General features: G+C 38.7%; 1 pseudogene; it reads right to left on the bottom strand.

The window, feature by feature from the left end:
- Positions 1-4,051: 4,051 nt before the first annotated feature.
- LOC118543110 (V-type proton ATPase subunit E 1 pseudogene) lies at positions 4,052-4,897 on the bottom strand (annotated as a pseudogene).
- Positions 4,898-7,775: the final 2,878 nt, after the last annotated feature.

Here is a 7,775-nt window from a genome sequence, read left to right as displayed (position 1 = left end):
GTTCTTACTTTTTAAAGGCTTTCAGATGGGTATCTTGAGATCTAGGTCAAAGTAAGCTTCTCCACCAACCAGAAATATCTTCATGTACATGTGTCAAATGATATATACTTCCTGTAATGCACATTCAATATCTTGTGAGCACAACGTTTGAGAATATGTCAAGAGATTTACATAGATTTTCTCTAATATTCCTAACACGCCTTCTAGTAAAGTTAGATCTCCTCCATTAGCAACTGAAGCTGGGAGACATTAAGCAGTTTACCAAGTTATTCTAGTAAATGTCAATGCCTGAATGTGAACCCCCATTGTCTGACTTCACAACTTAACCTTTCTTGATAACACCACACCCATGCTCCAGCAACAGGAAATTCATTACTTCCCAAAGCAGCTCATTTCTTCTTTTAAAAGTGCTTTCAAGGGGCGTCTGGGTGGCACTGTCAGTTAAGCACCTGACTCTTGGTTTCGGTTCAGGTCGTAATGTCTGGGTCGTGGGATCAAGCCCTGCATTGGGCTCTGCGCTCAACACAGTATCTGCTTAAGATTCTTTCTCTCCCTCTCCCTCTGCTCCTCTCCACCCCCTCTCAAATATATATATATATCAAATATATATATATATATATATAGTGCTTTCAATTCCCTGAGTTCCTTCCAACGTTGAACTGAAATCTGTTCCCTTCTGGAAGTCACCACTGTCTCTGGTTTCACCCTTCAGTTAAATTAGTTAATCTAATGCCTCTTCTGCACGAAAGCTCTTCAAATGTTCAGAAACACCTTTATTTCACCTCTTCTCCTTCTCTACCAAGTTTCCCTTTCTACAAAACTAAACAGTCCCATTTTTCCACTGCTGTTTAGATTGCATTGTTTTGAGTCCTACCCTCTTTCTACTCAGTTCCAATCATCATAGTCTTGTTTGTTTATGTCACTTTTAAAAGAGGATGCATAGAACTAAAAACAATACCACAGGTGTGATCTGAAGAGTCAGAGTTGAAGTTCATTATTACCATCTTTGTCCCAGATATTATACTTCTATTTATGTTGCTCAATAGCAGATTAGCTATTTTATTCCAGCTACTTCATGCTGCTGACTCACATAGTATTTACTGTAATTATAATAAAGCTTCTAGGTCTTTTTCACATGTGCAACTATGAATCCACATTTTCAACATCCTATTCCTGTGCTTTGCTTACATGAGTTTTTTCCGTGTTGAGCTACACCTCTTAGACTGGGAAGGCTGAAATGATGGGCCAAGCCTTTTTTGATTTGTTGCTGTCATTCAGTGGATTCCCTCTCCTTCACAGCTCCATTTTATCATTAACTTGACCTCCCAAATTATTGAGTAAAAATACTGACCACCCAGAGAAGAAAGTAGGGTTTGAAATTCTTCTCCTCACCCAATAGACTTCTTTCTAGATTGACATGAATTCACACATTAGCAGCTTATAGACAGGGTCAGTTTATCTACTTGGTGATTCACCTAATGGTACAAGTCTCTAGCCCATGTGCTCCTCCTGGATTCCTCCTCCACAATCCTAGGAAAGATCATGACATATTATTCCTTGCTGACATCCAAACACCCCTTGTCTACTGTATGCCTCACACCCCCAGAATGATAACCTGGTACTCTGGGCCATCTCCTGTTAGAGGATGTACAAAGCCGTTGATTTCTTTCTGTTTTCCTTCTTTCCCTTCAAGGAATCACACTCACCAAATGCTTATCTTGGTGCTGGCTAAAGTTCTAGACTATTGCTTTCTAGATATGGCTGGCTTCATGGGCATATTACCTGTATGCAGAGCCCCTGACTCAGAGAAGCTTCCCCATGGACTTAATGCCTTCCAGTCAGCCATCTTGAAATTTTTAACAATTTTATTTATACATTAAATTATATATTAAACATTAAAATTTTTATATAAGATTTACATGATAAATTTTATGTGTATATTAAATTCTAATATTACATATGAAATTAAATTTATATATTAAATTTTATTTATATATTAAATTATATATTAAATTTCTAGATTTATATACTAAATGTAGAATGACATTAAATAATAAGTAAAAAAATAAAACACCACAAGTCAAGATAGAGACTACAGAAGAAAGGAAAAAGCTTTTATCTTAAACATGTTTAACAGTACTTTTTTCCTGCTTTTTGAACAAGGGGCCCCACATTTCTGTTTTGCACTGGGCCCACAAATAAGATAGCTGCCCTGTTTCCAGAGTGGATATTCAAAAGCTCCTGCCTAGTTGGCCAGTCACCTAACCAATCATAAATCAGTGCAAACGATACGTAGAACTGTAGCGTATCAGGTGAATATTGGCCTTGCTGCTTTCTGTTGAGTTGACATAGTTTCCCGTAGGAGCATGCAACATTATGGAACACTTTGACATACACTGAACAACCTCAGGCCTTTGTCATCAATTCTGCTCCTTCTCCCCACACTTACCATCTTCAAAACGTCACACTTAATGAATCATGGAACACTGTATCAAAAACTAATGATGTAATGTATGGTGACTAACATAAAATAATAAAACAAATTATAAAAACAACAACAACAACAACAACAACAAATCACACTGCAGGAAATCATTCTTGTTCTGGACTTGAAAGTCAAATAAAAATACATCGTTTCCAAACAAAACGTAAAGTAAAAGTTCTACTAGAAACTTGCAAAAGTCCTGGAAATCAGTAGCTGATTTCCCATTTCCCATAGAGACCATACCAATGTCAGACCTGTTGCATTTTCATTTCTTAACTTCATGCCTTGAAGAATTTTTGGTTGAAGACTCTTGGGGCACCAGATGCTTTTCTAAAGACAAGGGGCAGGGTGGGTAAATGTTATAAAATTATTCATGTATCAGTCCTCTGATGAAGGCCATGGAGTTCTACCTTCCAGAGACACTGATCTCTGTTGGTACTCTTGCATATATAGATTTAGGGATGTTCAATTAAAAAGCAATCACAACTCTGATTCTTTGTCTTTCTGAAGTGAGAAAAATAATTTTTTCCACTGCTCACCCTCCATAGAGGTCAAGTATAATCTCAGCCTCCAATGCCATTCTTACATACTTACATAAGTACTGACTCACTCCTCAGCCTTGATTTCCATTCTGGCCCTGCTCAGGTCCCAGACCTACAATCACACAGAAAAGTCACATTCTCATCACTCTCAATGTGTGTCTCAACAGTAACATTTCCTCACACTAATATCCCTCTTCCTAAAATATCTCCTCTCTCTCTTTTTCTTTAAGGTTTGAGTTCAAGTTCCCTTTCCCCATGAAATTTTTCTCCTCTCTACTACAAAGTTTCCTGCATTGCTCTTTTCAAACTTTCCATTTTAAAGCCATATATCTCAACGTCTTAATAAGACCCAATTTACCTGTTTCACATTTAGAGAGCATCCATATGCAGTGAAAGCAGATTAGAAAATTTCTAGTTAGGTACATCTATGAAAGATTGAAATCTTCTAAATGTAACAAAAAGAACATGGCTCTGAGCTCAAATTCTGCCTTTCCTACTTTGTAGTATGTGGTCTTTGAAAATCCATTCACCTCTGTGAACGTGTATGTGGAAAGATAATACCCACCTGATAAGAGTGTTATAAGCATGAAATTGTCCTTTCATTTATTTTTTTTTTCCATGTAAACCTTTTGTTTTAATAAATAAGACCGATTCATGGCTTAGATTCTAAATCACATTTACAGATGAGAAACGCTTCTAGGCCCAAACAGGTGAACAGTGAAGCTACTAGTGCTGGCAGGAATGCATGCCCCCCATGCATCTGAAGCCTAAAGAGCAGAGACTGAATGTCAGAGAACACCATACACATCACCCTCTAGACTCGAGAACTGACAGCAGAAGACGAGAGGAAGAGCAGAGACTCGGGGAAGCTCCAGTAACCACCATCTGATACCCTCACCTTCATGCTACAGAAGCAAATGAAAGTTGTGCTACTTTCCTATAAGCTAAGAAGGAGGTTTCCTGATCATAGTAAGTGAAACTTTCTCTCATGTTAACAATTAGGCCACAGGCATTAGCTACAGAGAGGATCCACTGATAAAAACAGAATATTAGAAGAGTGAAGAGGAAGCCACACAGATATCTTGTTTCTTCAAATATCAGAAACTTCTGCATGACAGCAGGTGAGCAGTGGATGAACTCCACCTCGCCCAAAGGTTTAGTCCAAAAACTTCCTGTTGGCATTTGCACCAAATAAGGCTCCCCGTACTTCTGGCATCATCTGCTGGGCTATGAAATCCAGCCAGCTTTCTAGGGTATTGGAAACTTTTATTTTACGATCCCCATTATAGATCTCAACTCCACCAGCTATTTCCTCAGGCAGGTAGGCCTCCTGATCAATTTGGACATCAACATCTTTTTTGGTGGCAATTTTGTACACAGGATTCGCTTTTTGCACTGCAGCCTTTACCAGAGGGAAATCCTGCTTCCTGCAATGAACAATCATTCAGGGCTCTAACAATTGGTACAAACCCTGAAGGACCAGTCCATCCAGCAGCACCTGGTACCTGGTTGTATCTTTTACCACTTTGCTGAGTCTCTGTTTTGCTTCATTTAGTAGCTCTGTAATAAGGTCATCTCTTGCTCTGAGGACTTTGAGCCTTGCTTGATTCATCAAATTAGACATCTGAATTTTCTTCTGCTGCTCAATCTGCTTTTCTTTCTTCTCATAGTATTCCATAATCTTCAGTCTTTGGGTTTGCACAAGACAACCTTTCTCGATGTTGAACTCTTCCTCTCCCTTTGCATCTATTTCCTCTGCTTTCTCATTGGCTTCTTGTTCAATAAAAGCCATCATATGCTTAATCTGCTTTTGCACGTCAGCATCGCTGAGGGCCATGGTGAAAGCTCTGCTAGGCCGGAGGCCCACTGGCTCTAGCTTAGGTTGGAAGGGGGTGGTGGAAGGAAAGGGACTTCTCCTTTCATTTATGACAATCAACTAGTATAATACCTGACACAGAGCAGGCACTTACTAAATAATAGCTACCAATATTAGAAAGGACTCCACCACAACTCACTTGATAATTCATCAGTTCAGTTCAAGTCAGTACTAAAAATAGGTAGTGTTTTCTACCACCAATCAGTTTTATGGAAGATATCTATCTATCTATATATCTATAGATATACATGTATCTATATATCTATAGATATACATATATATAGATAAATATATATATGTAGTTTTTGATGCCTCAGAAGGTTGTTGAAGACAATAATATTTGTTAGTGCAACAGAGAATATGTTGGTGAGAACTAAAATGAAAACAACTGCCAAGAGATCAGAAGTGGATGTGTGGGCGTGTTAAGCAAAGTCCAATATGTGCTAGGGTATCAAGAGTGACCTCATGGGTTCTTGGTCTTGGTCCCTATAGCAAGAAAGATATAAAATAATTTACATTTCTTCTGAGGATTCCTTGAGGACTATCTTGACGGCCCCATTCCTGTTGGCCAGATATTTTAAATCCCTACTGACCTGGAAAAGGTTAAAAATTATAGGACACAGATGAGATTTATGTGACAGCCTCATACATCATTTTTCTCACCTCAGTGACCTTAGTCCCCAGAATGCTATTTTTTTGTAAAGTGCATCAACACTCAAGAATTTAACAGGTTGTCTTCATTTTGCTTATTTCTCCAAAATCCTGCTCTACAAACTTTTTGGCCTTTCAGCTACAGAAATTATATCTCAGGGATACATAAAAGTGTCAATGTTACCAGGCGGTCTGATGATGTATGGCATGCTTCCTGCTAGAGCAAAGGCAATGGAGAAGGTATTGCCTTGAATCAAACACACAGGGCCAAAAATCGTGGCTGGTAATACATTCTCCGATGGAATAGGTTACAAATGTGCAGCGAGTTGTAATGATGCATGCGTGAGATGCACACCACACACCAGGAAGGCCAGGCTGAGCTTTAAGATGAGAATTTGGAAGAATCTCTCAGAATTGTTCTCATGTCAGCTAAGTTAGAATCTGGAACTAAAATGCATTGCATCTATGTTTGAGGCACTCAGGGGCAAGAATAAGGAAACATGCTCCTCCATCATTTGGCTAATTCCTCTTTATCCTTCAGAGCTCAATGCACCAATTATCCTCTTCAAGAAGTTTTTTGTGATTCTCCGCTGCATCCTTAACACCACCGCCCAGCACGGTGACCACTGGCATCATTTTTGCCTCTGTCACCCACAGCCACCACCACCACTGCAGCCTGGTCTGCTTAGATATCCTGGGCATGACTCCAATGAGGCAATATCACACGATTTTTAACTGTCACTTGCCACTCCCTCCTAGACTTACTTTGTGATGTCAGGAACTGCTTTTGTTTGTCTTGTCTCCCCAGTGCCTAATAAAGAGAGTTAGGAAGAGGAAAATCGGAAAGTTTTAAAATATATATATTTATAAACCCAACATCCCATCACTCATTACTGCGAAAAACCAGAGTAACTTTGGAGTCCATATCTTTTAGTAATACAAAACTCACTGGCTCTCTCTGGTTCTAATTCTGACACTAACTGTGTGACATTAAGGATGTGACTTCGACCTTCTGCTCCTTTTCCATAGGTTTGGGGGACTAGTGTTGTTTACCCAAAGGTCCCTTCGTGTTCTGTGATTTTATAAATTTATACAAATAAGTACCCAAATATTCCACTTTCTTATCTCTCTGTTTGTCTCTCAGTTAGAAAACCAAAAGTCCGTGTAAAGGAGAAAAGCATTACAAATAAGCACCTACCCGGGGATCTCAGAGGTTTGTTCGGTTTTTGTTCACTCACACTGTGAAGGCGAAGTCGCTTTATTCTGCTGCCAAGCTCAAGGAGAGTTATAGGCACAATAACCATGTTTGAATTTTAAGTGCTTTATCAATCAAATTCCCCCAGGGTTGATCTCATTCTAATAACTCACACCTTCCAACAAAAAGAAAATAAGAAAGACAAACAGACAGACAGCATTACATTGCTCTCCTGGCTGTATCGTCACATATTCCTTAAGTCAGTGTGTTCCCAGAGAAGGGATAAATACAGTCCAGGAAATATATAAAGTATGTGCGATAATAAAATAATAAAATATGTGCAAGTCTCACCTATCCATTTATTTGCCATCCAGCATTCTACCAAGGGGGGAGACTCTAGCCAATCCTCACTGCAGCCTTTCCTCAAATCAGAGAACAAACATATAGGAAGGTGAGGAGGAAAACAAAGGATGATTTTGCTTTTCTGCTAAGCGTTATGTACAATGTGTCACCATCATTTTCTAATTTTTTTCACTTTATTTTTGCTTTTCTAATTAATGTTATTAGTAAAAGTTATTTCTTTTAAAGTTCCAGCCTATTTCACCTGGCAGATCCACTTGCCCTCACTGAAGAACCAAGACCAGCAGTGCATCTCAGAAGTTAGGAGCACAGGGGGCGACTTGGAAGCTGTGCTGAAGACCCGTAGATCTCAGACAGTGAAGAAGTCAGCCCCTACATTGGGACTGATTGTGCTTTTCTCACGTGGGTGTTCCTTTATAGATTTGCTCCCTCAAAGCCGATTTTCTGCTATATTAAATAACTTAAAAATCCTACATGTAAAACTTTTTATGCATTCAGTTCCCCTATTTAAAATTGTATCAATAGTAGAGTAAAAGTGATGGAATTAGGAAAATATCAGAGCTGTGAGACTTAATAAATTCTTCTATTGGTACTTGTATCATTCTCCATAATAATTTTTTGAAATGGAAAAATATGAATACATTTCTGATAATAATGAGGTTTTAA

This window comes from Halichoerus grypus, chromosome 8 (assembly GCF_964656455.1).
Source record: "Halichoerus grypus chromosome 8, mHalGry1.hap1.1, whole genome shotgun sequence".
Lineage (NCBI taxonomy): Eukaryota > Metazoa > Chordata > Mammalia > Carnivora > Phocidae > Halichoerus > Halichoerus grypus.
The sequence above is the reverse complement of the archived record's forward strand: the minus strand, read 5'-3'. Positions and strand labels throughout refer to the sequence as shown.